Here is a 14,830-nt window from a genome sequence, read left to right as displayed (position 1 = left end):
GTGCCGATTAAAACTGAGGTATGAATTTTGTCAGGCATGTTTTTTGTGATGTAAATTATTCAAGCTTTGAAACGCAAATACTTTTTTCACGTAAAAACGCACAGTTTTGAGGCCCCGGAAACTAACCGGGAGTACTATCTTGAAAAACTTCCAGCGGCCAGAACTCTGACCAGGGAGGTGACTAAAGGGTGGGTCAGTGTGTATGCACTATAGTGCTGGTAAGGATTGCATACAACTTCATGTCTTAAATGGGCGAACTAACCCTTTAAGCCGCTGAATTTGTGCCGCCCAAAAAACGCTGGTGGACCGCCATTGTTTGCTGGGATTTTGCTATCTGGGAAACTCAAAATCAACCATAATTTTACTACAATCACCATGGTTTAACTATGACTGTTGCAGTAAAACCATAGTCAGTACAAAAATAACCATTACTATAGCATTTAAAGTAGTAAAACCATAGTAAAAATAAAATCTACCATAGTTTTACTACAGTAACCATGGTTTAACTATGACTGTTGCAGTAAAACCATAGCAATAAAAACATGATTTCAAAAACTATGGTTACTATAGTCATAGTTACCTGTTTTACTGAAGTATTACTACAATATTACTATAGTAGAATATGACATCGAAACCATGGTTTCAAAAATAAAAAAAACACATGGTTACTATAATCATGCTTGCTACAGTTTTACTATAGTAAAACCATGGTTAAATATTGTATAAGTATAGCACTTTTCACAATACTTCTCATTTCAAAGTAGGTTTACAGAATATGCATATTTCAAGGTTACAATTTAAAAACATCCTTTAATCAGCCAGAGGTGACTGAGACTCACTGGGGAAGACCATCTTCTGGCAACAAAATAATGTCCATATGACAGTAGTTCATAAAACAGGTCATGTGTTCTGTGCTGTCAGCATCGAAGGCTATCTTCACGGCAAAAACTGAGTTACAATAATACAACAGTTGCATAAACACAAATTAAAAACCAGGAAAACAATAAATAAGCAGTTAAAAATTTTAAATAGCATGATAAAAATTCTAAAATATTTTTATTTAAAATCTCTATTTTTGTGTTCAGTTAAACATTATCCTTCAACATTATTAAAGGGTAAGTTCAACAATTTTCAGTCCATTTTGTATTGTTACAATGTTGGTAACATATGTAAAAGAACAATGTTTATTCTTTTTTCCAAGATACCCAGTGTATTTGTCAGCAAAACTGATGCAAAACAGCATTTTTTCATTTAGATGCTGCAAAAGTGTTTGTGTCATTTTGTCAAAACTCATTTCATTTTGCGTCATCTTGCGAAGTGCTGCTTACAAATAAAAGGGGACAAATAGGGTCCATATAACTCAGAGAAAGAGTAAATATTGTTCATTTACAGATATTACAGACATTGCAATAATACAATAGCGGATTGAAAATCGTCAAACTTACCCTTATAGGCAATATAAGGATAATATTTGTTTTGTGTGTCCAGTGTTTTGTGTGTCCATGTACAGTTGCCGTCATCTGTAGTCTTTGTGAGCGTTGGCATCTTCACAAGTGAGTTTGGATCCAAACTGGAGCTGGCTTCATCTCTAGTAACCTCAGGATGGGCATCCTAAGATAGAAACAGGAAATCAAAAGAAGAAAGTTTTTAGCTGCTGTTCATATTATTCAGACCTATAACTGGAGTGCAAGGTTATCAGATGTGTTGTGTGAATACTTGGTTAAAACATGTATTTTAATGGACTACACATGCCACAGTATATTTAAGTGGGTGGAACATCATATTTGTAATTTACACTACTGTTAAATGTTTGGGGTCAGTAAGATTTTTTTACGTCTTTGAGAGAAGTCTCTTCTGCTCACAAAGGCTGCATTTATTTGATCAAAATGAAGTAAAAACTATTTAACAACAGTTTTCTGCATATTATGCAATGTAATTTATTTCTGTGATCAAAGCAGAACATTCATTACTCCAGTCTTCAGTGTCACATGATCCTTCAGAAATCATTCTGATACGTTGATTTGCTGCTCAAGAAACATTTCTGATTATTATCAATGTCAAATGCTGTACTGTTTTAAAACTTTATTCACCAAAGAATCCTGGAAAAATGAAGCAGCACAGCTGTTTTCAACGCTGATAAGAATTAGAATGATTTCTGAAGGATCATGTGACACAAAATTCAGCTTTATCATCACAGGAATAAATTATTTCTCCAAATATATTCAAATAGAAAACAGTTATTTTAAATTGTAGTAAATTGTAATAATTTCATACATTAAACTGTGGTTGGCATAAGAAACTTAAAAAAAACATAAAAAAACAAAATAATCATACCAACCCAAACTTATGAAACAGTGTGTATGTTCGAGACTTTACTTACTAGTCCTGCGGTTTATAGCATCTTGGTGATGTTGTCTTACAGGAGTTCACACGGACTCTGCTGGGTGCAGCAGGCCATCAGCACTGAAGAATCTAGGAACAAAACAAGCAATCTGACACAGAGCAAACAATATTTAGTTTGCAACTCCAGATTTATTAGAAGGAAACGAGCTAGAGCAGCAGTAAAATGCAGATAAAAGAAAGAATAATATATATAGCAATATAATAACATATACATATATAACTAATACTACTAATAATATAATCTTAAGATAACAGAATCTATGTTTTTAGTTTTAGGTCGAGTGTCACTTATGTTCAGATAAAATCTTACTAAACAAGTCTCTAGTTTTGTGTTCAGTTAAACATTATCCTTCAACATTATTAAAGGGTAAGCTAAAACATTTTCAGTCCATTTTGTATTGTTACAATGTTGGTAATATATGTAAAAGAACAATGTTTATTCTTTCTCCGAGATACCCAGTTACACTGTCAGAAAAAAGGGTACGGTTGGGGTCTGTTTGTGAACACTTAGGGTACAAATGGTGAAGTTGTACCCTCAATGGGTCATAGTTGCACCTTAGGGTACTCATATGTACCATTTAAGTGTAAAGAAGGTACAAATATGTTTCCAACTGTCAGAGGGTCCATGTTTGGACCATTTAATCCCCAAATAAAGGTACAATCACTTGTGTGACAAAAAGTAAGCCAAAATGTATGAAACGGTCACCCAAAATAGATTAAACATAGCAAGATAATCATTTTCATGAGTTGTTGGTTATTCGGAAGAGATGCACAAAATAACCAAATATATTTAAGAGCCCACGTACGTACATCTTTACTGACTAGTTCTGAACAGTATTGACATATTGACATTTTATTAATTATTCGGAGAATCAAGATAATAACTTTTAAACATAAAGCGAATGTATTAAAGTATGCCTGTCTTTTTAATTGTTATTTTAAACAATCCTGTGAAAAATGTGAGAATTTAATAGTTTTGAATGTTTAATAAATGTGATAAACAACATTCTGGCCTTTTTAATGTGCTGTATGGAGTACAAATTTGCCATCAAAAGGTACAAAAGGCTTGTCACTGGGGCAGTACCCTTAAAAGGACAAATTTGCACCTTTTTTTAAAGGTAAAAATCCTCCTCAGTATTTTGTTCCAATCACCTGGATTTGCTAATTAGCAGATGTGGGACCAAGTCATTCCTTTCAAGTCACAAGCAAGTCTCAAGTCAAATCCCAAGTCCTCAAAGAGTTAAAGTTAATGAGATGATTAAATGATGATTGTGCATTAGTGATGAACACCTAACAAGCAGCATCATTGAAGAAAAGAGAAACACAAGAACATATGACTTCAGCCACAGCCTTGGATGGAATCAACTGGAGGAGAGAAAAAAAGGTTATTTTGACAAGCCATTGTACCCCTGAAGGTACACATTTTGCACATTTTTTCTGACAGTGTACAAGCATTAGTGACAGAATCATCAGCCAATCAAATTTTGAAGCTGAATGACAGCCCACCCTCTGGGTCTAGTGACGTGCCCAGTGCTACCCCCAGCATTATACCGCCCTTTTAGTCAAGGATTTCCAAGGTATGAAAGTGAAATTCAATGAAAAGAAAATGACAGCTGCAGTCACCGGCGCCTACACCAGATCTTGTTGCCTAGCTACTAAAAACACCTTTTCAAGTCTCTCTTTTGCAGACAAACGAGAATAACTGAGAAAGGAAGACCTACACCCAAACTGAATTCGCTAACAAAGGCCAGCAAAGTTTTTATGCGCCCTATGTGCTATGAGTGGCTAACAGCTAGCACCGAGCACAAGTTATTTTGTTGACGTGTTTACTTTTTAATCCAAGTAAAGAGGCATGGAATGATAGACCCAGGGACTTTATTTACAAGTGACAGGTGAGTGCTTTATTATTTGATGAGTATTGTATCATGCACATTGTTATGGAGGTGTACATGGTGCGTTGATAATACTGTGGTGTGGTGTGTGGATGTCCAGCATTTGTACAGTTTTGCTGCTTTGGGCACGTTGTCATTTTAGAGTGATGTGAATGTGTGTATTGGCGGATTACTTTTACTGACCATGATGTAGGGAAATTTACTCTGCATTTAACCCACCCTAATCTAGCCTACTGTTGAAATTGTTGATCAGCAGTCATTGTTGTTGAGAGCCTGTGTGCGGCATAATATGTGCATTACGCATATGGCTACATTAGCTGTAACAGAGATGTGTAAAATGTGTACATGTAGTTTACAGTTGCTTACTGAAGGCCCTGACTGAAACCCCACGGTACGCCACTGTCTGACAGTAGGTTCACTCCAACTCTGCTGGGTGCAGCAGGCCATCAGCACTGAAGAATCTAGGAAAGAAACAAGCAATCTGTCACAGAGCCAACAATATTTAGTTTGCAACTCCAGGTTTATTAGAAGGAAACGAGCTAGAGCAGCAGTAAAATGCAAATAAAAGAAAGAATAATATATAACAATTATTAACAAATATATATACACACATACACACACACACACACACACAACAAATTCTACTACTATACTACTAATAACAACATAATCTTAATATAACAGAATCTATGTTTTTAGTTTTAGGTTGAGTGTCACTTACGTTTTGATGTCAAGGCCTTCTTAAAATTGGCTAAATATATTCTGAAAAATGCACATTAATATATTTCATGATCTATATTTCAGCTTCTTCAGTTCACCTGTATTTCTAAGTCAGTAGCTCCCTTCAGAAATGTTGAAATCTTGGAGCTTCCCTTCTGTTATGTAGAGTTTCTTTCTGTCCTCCTGAAATCACAGAACAATTTGTATTGATATTTGTTTACCATGCAATATCAAAACTTGTTTTCAATCGATTATACTCTCCATGTAAGTGATGTCATCGATTCAGTAAAGCCTTTTCCAACAACCCATTGACAAATCGCCAGGAAAACCTTTACAGAGCTATCAAAATATCTCATATGGGTAGTTGACATCCCAGTCAACAATTTGATCTACAGTGATGTCACCATGATCTCACAGGATACTCGTGATGAGGTCACAATGTGAGGTAACAGTGAGCTAAAAGTGTAACCTCACAGCGCCCTCACTGTGTGCTCATACTAATGTGAGGTCAAAGTGCACTCACTGCACAGAGACTAGGTACCCAGCATGCATTGCAGCATGAAGCTTTTGACTGTCACCATTGTTGAGATTCATACACCGATTCTTGATGTCTCTATTTGTGTTTAAATTACACAGTAGTTCAAAATGTTTGTGAGTTATGCTTTTAAAATCCTTAATAAATGATAACGATACTGCTGGGTCCTATAATCACAGAACTATTATAAAAACTTTAGATTAGTAACTCTTCACAAAGACTGCATACTGATTCTAGGAGATGGTTCCGCTGTTATCATCAGCAACAAACCAACATCACCTGGTTGCAATCTCTTTCTTTCGTTTTCGTTGCCATAACAAATGTGCTTTTCAAACAGTTACAGCAGCCCCAAAAAATATAATGTTATGAAGTCAAAGGTTCAAGAGCCCAACTAAAGCAAACACTACTCACATTGATGGTAATGTCAAACAAAACAATAAAACATCATCATCTAAATCTCTGTTAATTCTCAATAAGCGCTTTTGTAGATGTCTGACAGAAATAAGAACCCCGCTCATCTTTTTGAGTTCACAATGAGCTCATATATTACTCACACTGTGAGTATCACCGTATGAGAATGGTGTGATATCACTGTGATCATTGTGTGATCTCACGTGCTGACTGGGATATCAATGTGTCCTACGGTGTGACAGCAAAAAAATAAAAATAAAAATATTATATAACATTGAAGATAAACCTCTCTAATGCTATTTGTAACTCTAAGAATGAAGATACATTTTTCTCAAGTTATTTGTAGTTTTTTTTTTTCTTCTACATTTTTGCTGTCACACCATAGGACACAGTCCAATTTTTATTTTATTCGAATATTTGATTAAAAGCCCAGAGTTTCATAAACACGAGCTCAATCTAGAGTTAGCCTACCTGAAAACTGCTAAGATGCTAACAGACTTTTTTGAAGACACTAAACCGGCCATTTCTATAAAATAAATATTTAATTGAAACATGTCAATAACAAGTAAGAAACGTGTCAGGGACGTTAGTATGTAATATTTGTGTGATTAAGTTTAGGGATACAGTACTTACCTGAAATCGGTGAAAACTGCAGCCAGACGATTACTGTTCGCCAGTAGTTGTGTCAAAGCCCCGTTTCCATGGCAACTCTGCTCCCCGCTAGCGCAGAGCTCAACGCGCACACAGCATTTACACAAATAAACATATAGGATTAAAATATTACATTAATAAATTACAGTCTCATTAAATTAATATTCAATAATGAACTTAAAACTCAATTTGTAGTTCAAAAAGCAACAGCAACAATAGCTCACCGTATAAGAGTGAAAAACTTCTCTTTAATAATCCGCTTTAACATTTCCCCTCAGAGAAATGGCTGGAAACGCATTAAGGCGTAAATATTAATTTTAAAAATAGCTAGCGTGACCGTTAGCTAAACAAGTTAGTTGGAAATTAGCCACAGTCTCTTACTGCGGTAAAGTTGGTTTTATATTCACACATTCGGACTTCCACGTTCAATAACTTTCTGTTTTAATGTGCAATAAAGTATTTTTTGATAATTCTATTCAGCGACATGATTTTTCAACCTACTACATTTTTAACAATCGATCAAAATGGCCAAGCATTTTTTTAAATGGCATATTTACTGGCGAATGTCCATTGAATGTCCAACATAGTGTGGAAAACAAGATAGGGACCGTCTAAAAAGTTGTAATATTTTTTCATTGTGTGCAAACAGACAACTTAGCCAACTACAGATGTACCAGCTATCACTCACATGATGTATTCTAATGCTATAGATTTTCCTTTAGCAACAGTAAAAATAGGATTATAATAATTGTGTTTGAAAAGATGTTTAGGAAATGAAAAAAGAATGAACTTACATGAATTGTAATTTGGTAACAATCCAGACAAGTGGAAAATGACCTGGAATCTCCTGAACATAATGAATTGCTTCATTTTACAACAGTTTTATTTATTTATTTGCCTCAAAATGAACAAGAACTGTGTTGGTGTGTTGGTTTTAACAATGATATATGATTTATTTCAGTAGGTTTTGAAAGCATGGGTTGACCGCTCCAAAGCAAGTCGGAACATCTTGTTCGGACCCTACAGAACATACTGCTGCACATGTCTTGCTGTTTTATTCACCTCTGTTTCTCTGGTTTTAAGTGTGATGAAGACTTTACAGTGTAACATTGTTCTACAGGTGTTCAATGAAAAGAATATCTAAACTTTTATGTGTCCCTGTTCTATGGCATCTTCATTTAATATTACAGTCTCACAATATCACAATTTATGTGCATTCGTTGATGTTTACAGTCCTGCAAAAATATCACTGTCCATGGTACTAATTCTGTCAGATTATTGACAAGTACTCAGAAATCATGACAGCAAACAGGATGCTTATTTTGGGTGAACACTTTCAAAAACTATAATTTTATATTTAAAAATAATAATAATTTGCGCCTCACATATATATTGAATTTCTATCATCACTGTATTCTATGGGATTCTTCAATGACACATCATCCAGTTCAATAACTTTTGAAGGAAGACACTGACTTACCCAGTACACATTGTATAATATTCATTTTTCATTAAATAACACACCACAGTTCAGCAACATTTTACTACAAACTGTAAAATGTTTAGCTCAATTGAAAGAACATACTACAACTCTTTCTTTCTTGTGTGAGTTATTGCTTTACTGTATGCTCCCAGCGTGTTGCATTGGTTTCTTCATTGGCACCTTTACACAGTTCAGTAGGTCTGGAAAAAAACTTATCAATTCATCCAAGGAAGATTGTAAAATCTTTATTTAGTCTCAAAGACCAAGCTACAATTGTACAAGTTTTTGCTTCATAAGTTTCATACCTATTAATGACATTTTGTATAGGTTTCTCCATTGACACATGGTCCACTTCAATAGCTTTAGAAAAAAAGGGTCGTAGTGCTCCTGAACGAGTTGGAAAATTGTTTATTTGACCCTATAGAGGATACTCTTCAGTGTTCATATATTTGCCTTTTATGTTTTTCTCAATCACACATTATCCACTTCAATAGTTTTTGAAAGGAGTGAGCAACTGCTCTGAACAAGTCAGAAATCCTTATAAATAATTTACAAAACAAACTACAGTCCAGGTTTTCTTGTCTTTTCATCTCTGTTTTTGTAATTTTGTGTGATACTTTGTGTGAGCTGTGATCCTTATAATGAGGTATGCAACATTGTTGACAAGGTGTTGAATTAACAAATATATTATTATGTTTTATGTTTATGCTGTTTTCTGTATTTATCTAACATTAAACTCACTCAATATCATAATCCATGTTCACTGATCAATATTTACAGTCTTTAACCAATACACAAGTTTTTGAGCCGTTTCCGCTCTACATCCTAACCCAGATAGCACAGGTACGTCGCGGAGACGTCTGTGAAAGATCGTAGCATCTGATAAACATCGCATTCGATCGAACGTTTTTTGTTGTTAATGAGTCGTCGTCTTTACCTCTATACGACGTCTATACGATGAATCTTCAGCATTTGAAAGTACCTGCTGCCATGCATGCAGCGCCGGATCGGAGCAAGCAGACGAATCAGCAGAACCCGGGGTTTTGCAACCGTTGTTGCATGATTACGCCAGAAATAGAACGAGGAATCATTTTACTGACGGGAGATTTGTCGAGTCGCGCTGCATCCAGGCGATAGTGATTATTGTTCAACTCGCGTCCGAAGACACTTTAATAAAATACAAATACAACAACAAACACACACACACAGGAACACTCTTTGAAACCCACCATGCACAACCAGCCTTTAAATCTGTTTGTTTGATCCTCTGTAGACAAAAATACATGCAGAAAAATGCCAGCTTATTTGAAGTGACCCTCGTTTCAAGTAAACTGTAATTTTACCTACTTTACTGGTTTACATTCCTTGTATGTCATCTTGCAGAAAGCATAAATTAGACCCTTCTTATGCCACGCTTGACTGCTGCTTAGAATTTCAATTGTTAACATTACAAGCTTGAAAATTTGAGTAACACCTTAATTTATACCATGGTCTGTATGAAGGTGAACGGTTTGTGTCAGGTGATTCTTTGACTCCATTCCATGCATTGAAATATAGTGTACATATTCATATTTTGTTCCAAATAATGTTAAAGGTGACAAAGGCAAAGAAAACCCTTGATGAATGAGGAAGAAGCCTTTGGATGAAACACTATACATATACTTATAAGCTCCTCCCGTCGATGCAATCCACTTCCGTTCTGGCGGGCTGGGCTTAGTTTCGCTAGCTAGCTCCGTTGTGCCGACAAAGCACTGATATCGCAGTGACAAAGAGGATGTAAACAATTAACGTTACAAAATGAAGAAAAGTGGTTCGGGAACGACGTGTGCGGTAGTTTGTTGCAAATACTCGAGAAAGCACCTGAACGGAGTGACACTTTCAGCCAGTACAAATCACGCAACACTGTGAAATATCTCGTCGCTGTGGCCCCTAATGGGCTAATCATGTTTATATCTGATGCCTATGCTGGCAGAAGCAGCGATAAGTTTATCACCATGGACAGTGGGTTCCTAGACTATCTGAGGGCTGGTGATGAGGTCATGGCGGACCGTGGGTTCACCATTCGAGACTTGCTTGATGAGAGAAGGGTCAGTTTGAACATCCCTGCATTCACCTACAGGCGCAATCAGTTGACCAATGAGGAGACGACACGCACCAGGCGAGTAGCCAATGTCCGCATACACGTGGAAAGAGCAATCCAGAGACTGAAGGTCTTTAAGATTTTATCCCAGACCGTTCCCATCAGCATGGCACCGAAACTGGACAACATCTTAACCATCTGTGCTGGCCTAGTTAACCTGAAGAGTCCACTGATCAGAGTGCCTCATGAGGTTTAGAATCTTGCCTTGTGTCCCTGTCTACCAGCCATGTTGTTCATTAAATATAAACACAACAAATACTGCATGCAGTGTATTTTTTTTATATATGAATATTTTCAGTGATGTAATTGTGTGGGCTGCTTTTGTATTTTACTTTTTAATACCTGTTGGGATTAAACACGCAATCTTTCTTGTTGAAGCCATTTGTTTAGTTTCCTCAAAACAATTAATTCATCCAGTGTTATTTATGTGCAGTATGAGCTTACTATGAATGATGAACTGTGTTAAAAGAAATTGTAGCACTCTAAGGAGCATAAGGCCTATCATTCATGATCGTAGTTCAGTGCAATAATGAAATGAAATGAAATAACATCAAACTTTATTTTCACTCAAACAGTACAGGCACACTGATATATTGCACAGCATAAAGAGATAATGTAATGCAATTTATTTTGGTTTTAAAATGCTGAGATATTTATCTTTTAAATAAACAAAACGATCATGTTTGTATGACATGACACAACCGACTTTGTTGCTGTGCAGATATTGATATGCCTCGGAGGCTTTCAGATTGTCCATTGCTTTTCCATCTATTGCCATGGATTCCACGAAGTAGGAGCAAATCTTGCTGTAAGTTATGCTGGGCCACGTCGTCACGTTATCCTCCCAGTTCTGCACTGAATTCGGGTGGGGGAGAGTAACGCCTTCTCCAGTCAAAATAGTAGAACCGTGTTCCCAAGCTAGCATCATAATCGCTGTGTAATCGCTGTGTTTACACCGGCAGACTACTTCCGGCGGAAATGAAGTGCATTTGTGTAGAGTAATGGCGCCGCCCGGGATTGGGCGCGTAAACTTGTGTATATATATATATATCTATATTATTTGTAGGCTGCATACGTCATAAAGAAGATCTTATTTTAGAATATTAATAATTATAAATTTGACCATTATTCTTAGTTAAGTGTAAATTATTGTAATATGCTTATGACTCGCAAATGTAATGCTCAGTTAACCTACAAATGCGACCTCCGGAGGATGCAGCCTTCCGTTTGAGAAACGGCCTATGTGTGTATAGACCAATTTCATGTAGACGTCACAGTTACGTCACTCGCAGCTGCGCGCGCATTGAGGTGGCAGAAACACACAGTAACAAGCGGAGTGAAACGGGAAAGATCCACACAGAATAAGAGATAAAATGTACTGTTGTGCCTTTGGATGTCAGAATCGGAATGCAGATCATTTTGTATAGAATACTGTGGTGAAAAACGCCATTTGAAGCTAAACGCAGACGTTTAAACGGACAGACTCAAATTTAAATTTGAACGCTGCTGCCACTGCCATACAAAATAAATAAATAAATAATAAATAAAAATAGATAAATAAACGACGACAGCTGTGGTTAAATGAGATAAAGAGTGGACTGGACAGAAACAATCATCAGAAAAGGTTCAATAAAGTATTGTCTTTTGTTGTTATGGGCGTCTAAAGATTTCTTATGGATCTCAGTACTATGTCGTGTATGAAATAATGTCTGCGTGCATGTGTGTAAAACAACAAACTGACGATTTATATGCTTAATCATGTGTAATTGTATATACATTGTTATGAGTAATTGTGGCTGGAATAATAATGTATCTGTAAAAATAGTTGCCTGCTGAAATTGAAATATATATTACATCTTCATAGATACACGGTGAGTTTGTCTTTACTATAAGTTAGTTGTGATCACTCAAGCGGAGGTAATCCTGTCAGATGTCCATCCTTTGCGTGAGTACAGGTCGGCCAATTTCGTCCGTTAAAGTTAACCTTTTCAGATAACGCGGTCCCGGTGTTGTGCCGAAATTGGTGACTTAGCGAAAACTGTGACCAGGGGTCGCTGTTCAGCAAATGTTCTCGCGGGAGCGCGCACGCGTTAGATCAGACGCAGAAGCCGAATGATCAGCGTCAGAGGAGACGAGCGCTGCTGTAAAAGATGTTTCATGTCTTAAGACTAAAGAAAATTAGACAAGCATCTAAATTCTTATATAGAAAAGAAATTAAATATTAATGCTGCTGTTGTCTGCGAATGTGTTACCCTACTACTAAGAATGGTTTACTTGTGATGTTATGTAAAACATATTTCTGATTATCTGATAAATGTAGGTCTTATCTTTATTCTTATTACTACTGTAATTGCCCAATAATGTTGGAGATCTACAGTTTGTTCCTTACAAATGCATATGATTATACACTTGAAAGGGTCACTGAATCTGACAAGTAAAAATTCACATAGCTATCAAAATGTTACCACTGTTTCAAAATAACTTACTATACAATTTTAATAAGGTGACTCATGTGATGTGTGAGCTCCTTTTCTTTCTATTTTACATAAATAATGCATATTGATAAGATATTGATATATTTATAGATACAGTAGGTTCTGACAGGTTAAATTTAAAGCTACTGAAATGTTAGCTCCATTTATTTAATGCTTAATAAAGTGACTTACAGTTGAAGTCAAAACTTTACATACATCTTTCAGAATCTGCAAAATGTTAATTATTTTACCAAAATAAGAGGGATCATACAAAATGCATGTTATTGTTTATTTAGTACTGACCTGAATAAGATATTTCAGATAAAAATGATTACATATAGTCCACAACAGAAAATAATGGTTGCATTTATAAAAATTACCCCGTTCAAAAGTTTAGATACACTTGATTCTTAATACTGTGTTGTTACCTGAATGATCCAAGCTGTGTTTTTTGTTTGTTTGTTTGTTTAGTGATAATTGTTCGTGAGTCCCTTGTTTCTCCTGAACAGTTAAACTGCCTGCTGTTCTTCAGAAAAATCCCACAAATTCTTTGGTTTTCCAGCATTTTTGTGTATTTGAACCCTTTCCAACAATGACTGTATGATTTTGAGATCCATATTTTCACACTGAGGACAACTGAGGGACTCATACGTAACTATTACAGAAGATTCAAACGCTCACTGATGCTCCAGAAGGAATAACTTTTGAACAGAATGAAGATGAGTACATTTTTCTTGTTTTGCCTAAATATCATATTTTTTCATTTAGTACTGCCCTTCAGAAGCTACAGAAGACACTTATATGTTTTCCAAAAGACAAATTAAGTTAAATTTACCCTGATCTTCAATTTCAAAAAGTTTTCACGCACTGGCTCTTAATGCATGGTTTTTCCTTCTGGAGCATCAGTGAGCGTTTGAACCTTCTGCAATAGCTGCATATGAGTCCCTCAGTTGTCCTCAGTGTGGAAAGATGAATCTCAGAATCATACAGTCATTGTTGGAAAGGGTTCAAATACACGAACATGCTGGAAAACCAAAGAATTTGTGGGACATGAAGGATTTTTCTGAAGAACAGCAGGCAGTTTAACTGTTCAGGACAAACAAAGGACTCACAAACAACTATCGCTAAACTAAAAAAACACACAGCTGTGGATCATTCAGCTAACAACACAGTATTAAGAATCAAGTGTATGTAAACTTTTGAACGGGGTCATTTTTATAAATTCAACTATTATTTTCTCTTGTGGACTAGATGTAAACATCTTTTAAGTGAAATATCGTATTCAAGTCAGTATTAAATAAACAATTACATGCATTTTGTATGATCCCTCTTATTTTGGTAAAATAATTAACATTTTGCAGATTCTGAAAGGTGTATGTAAAGTTTTGACTTCAACTGTACTGCATGTGTCAGCACCTCTTATTTTTCTCATTTAAACAAAAGTTGTTTGATATGCACCTACCATTAATTGGCTTAATCATTTACAAAAAGCAAGAACTACACATTAACCTTGTTTTTATATGAGTTTTGTTATTCAAAATCTGTACTTCATTAAAAATATAAATAATATGTGAAGGTATTATGTGGCATCAAGAGAAAAAGCAGAATTGAAATTAAAACATTTATATTGTGTGGCTTACAGGTTTTCCCTCCTGATGTTTCCCCCCTGAATCACAGATTCAATGTGAAAAATGCAGATAGAGAAGGAATTCCTTTGCCCAACATGCATTTATCTTGTTAACGTTCACCCCCTCCATTTCTGAAAGTGCAGTAATGCTGAAAAACTTAGTAGTTAGTAGTGGTTTATTGAAATTAAATTATTGTTTGTTCATGTTGTAAACGTAATTTTTTTTTTTCAAATAAATGAATAAGCCATAAAGGTCATGTGGGACAGTGAACATTTAACATATTAATTATATACTACAGAATGTATTTCTGTATTTGTTTTGTAAAAGGTTGATCTGTGAGCAGACAACACTTTAAGTTATTTACAGTTACATAAAAGTCTTATTTAGGCTATTTATTCATACACTTTTTATCCTACTTTTTTTCAGATTATATAAAAACATTTGAACCCAATCATAACTTATCTCTAATTTGACTTGTGAAATTGATATAAAA

General features: G+C 35.5%; 1 protein-coding gene and 1 long non-coding RNA gene across 3 annotated transcripts in view; one reads left to right on the top strand and one right to left on the bottom strand.

The window, feature by feature from the left end:
- LOC131547023 (NACHT, LRR and PYD domains-containing protein 12-like) overlaps nt 1–14,830 on the top strand; it is a 41,011-nt gene that overhangs the window by 9,395 nt on the left and 16,786 nt on the right. The gene's annotated exons all lie outside the window — the stretch shown is intronic.
- LOC131547124 (uncharacterized) lies at nt 643–6,194 on the bottom strand. 2 transcript variants are annotated; one of them, XR_009272853.1, is made up of 4 exons: nt 5,114–6,194; nt 4,662–4,756; nt 2,381–2,463; nt 643–1,611 (listed from the first exon to the last, which is right to left on the bottom strand). It is a non-coding gene; the product is annotated as an uncharacterized LOC131547124 (long non-coding RNA). The 2 variants fall into 2 exon arrangements; XR_009272852.1 differs by having other exon boundaries at nt 2,381–2,472; nt 5,114–6,191.

The sequence above is a fragment of the Onychostoma macrolepis genome, chromosome 01, assembly GCF_012432095.1.
Source record: "Onychostoma macrolepis isolate SWU-2019 chromosome 01, ASM1243209v1, whole genome shotgun sequence".
Taxonomy (NCBI): domain Eukaryota; kingdom Metazoa; phylum Chordata; class Actinopteri; order Cypriniformes; family Cyprinidae; genus Onychostoma; species Onychostoma macrolepis.
Note: the sequence above shows the minus strand (reverse complement) of the source record. Positions and strands in the feature narration are given on the sequence as shown.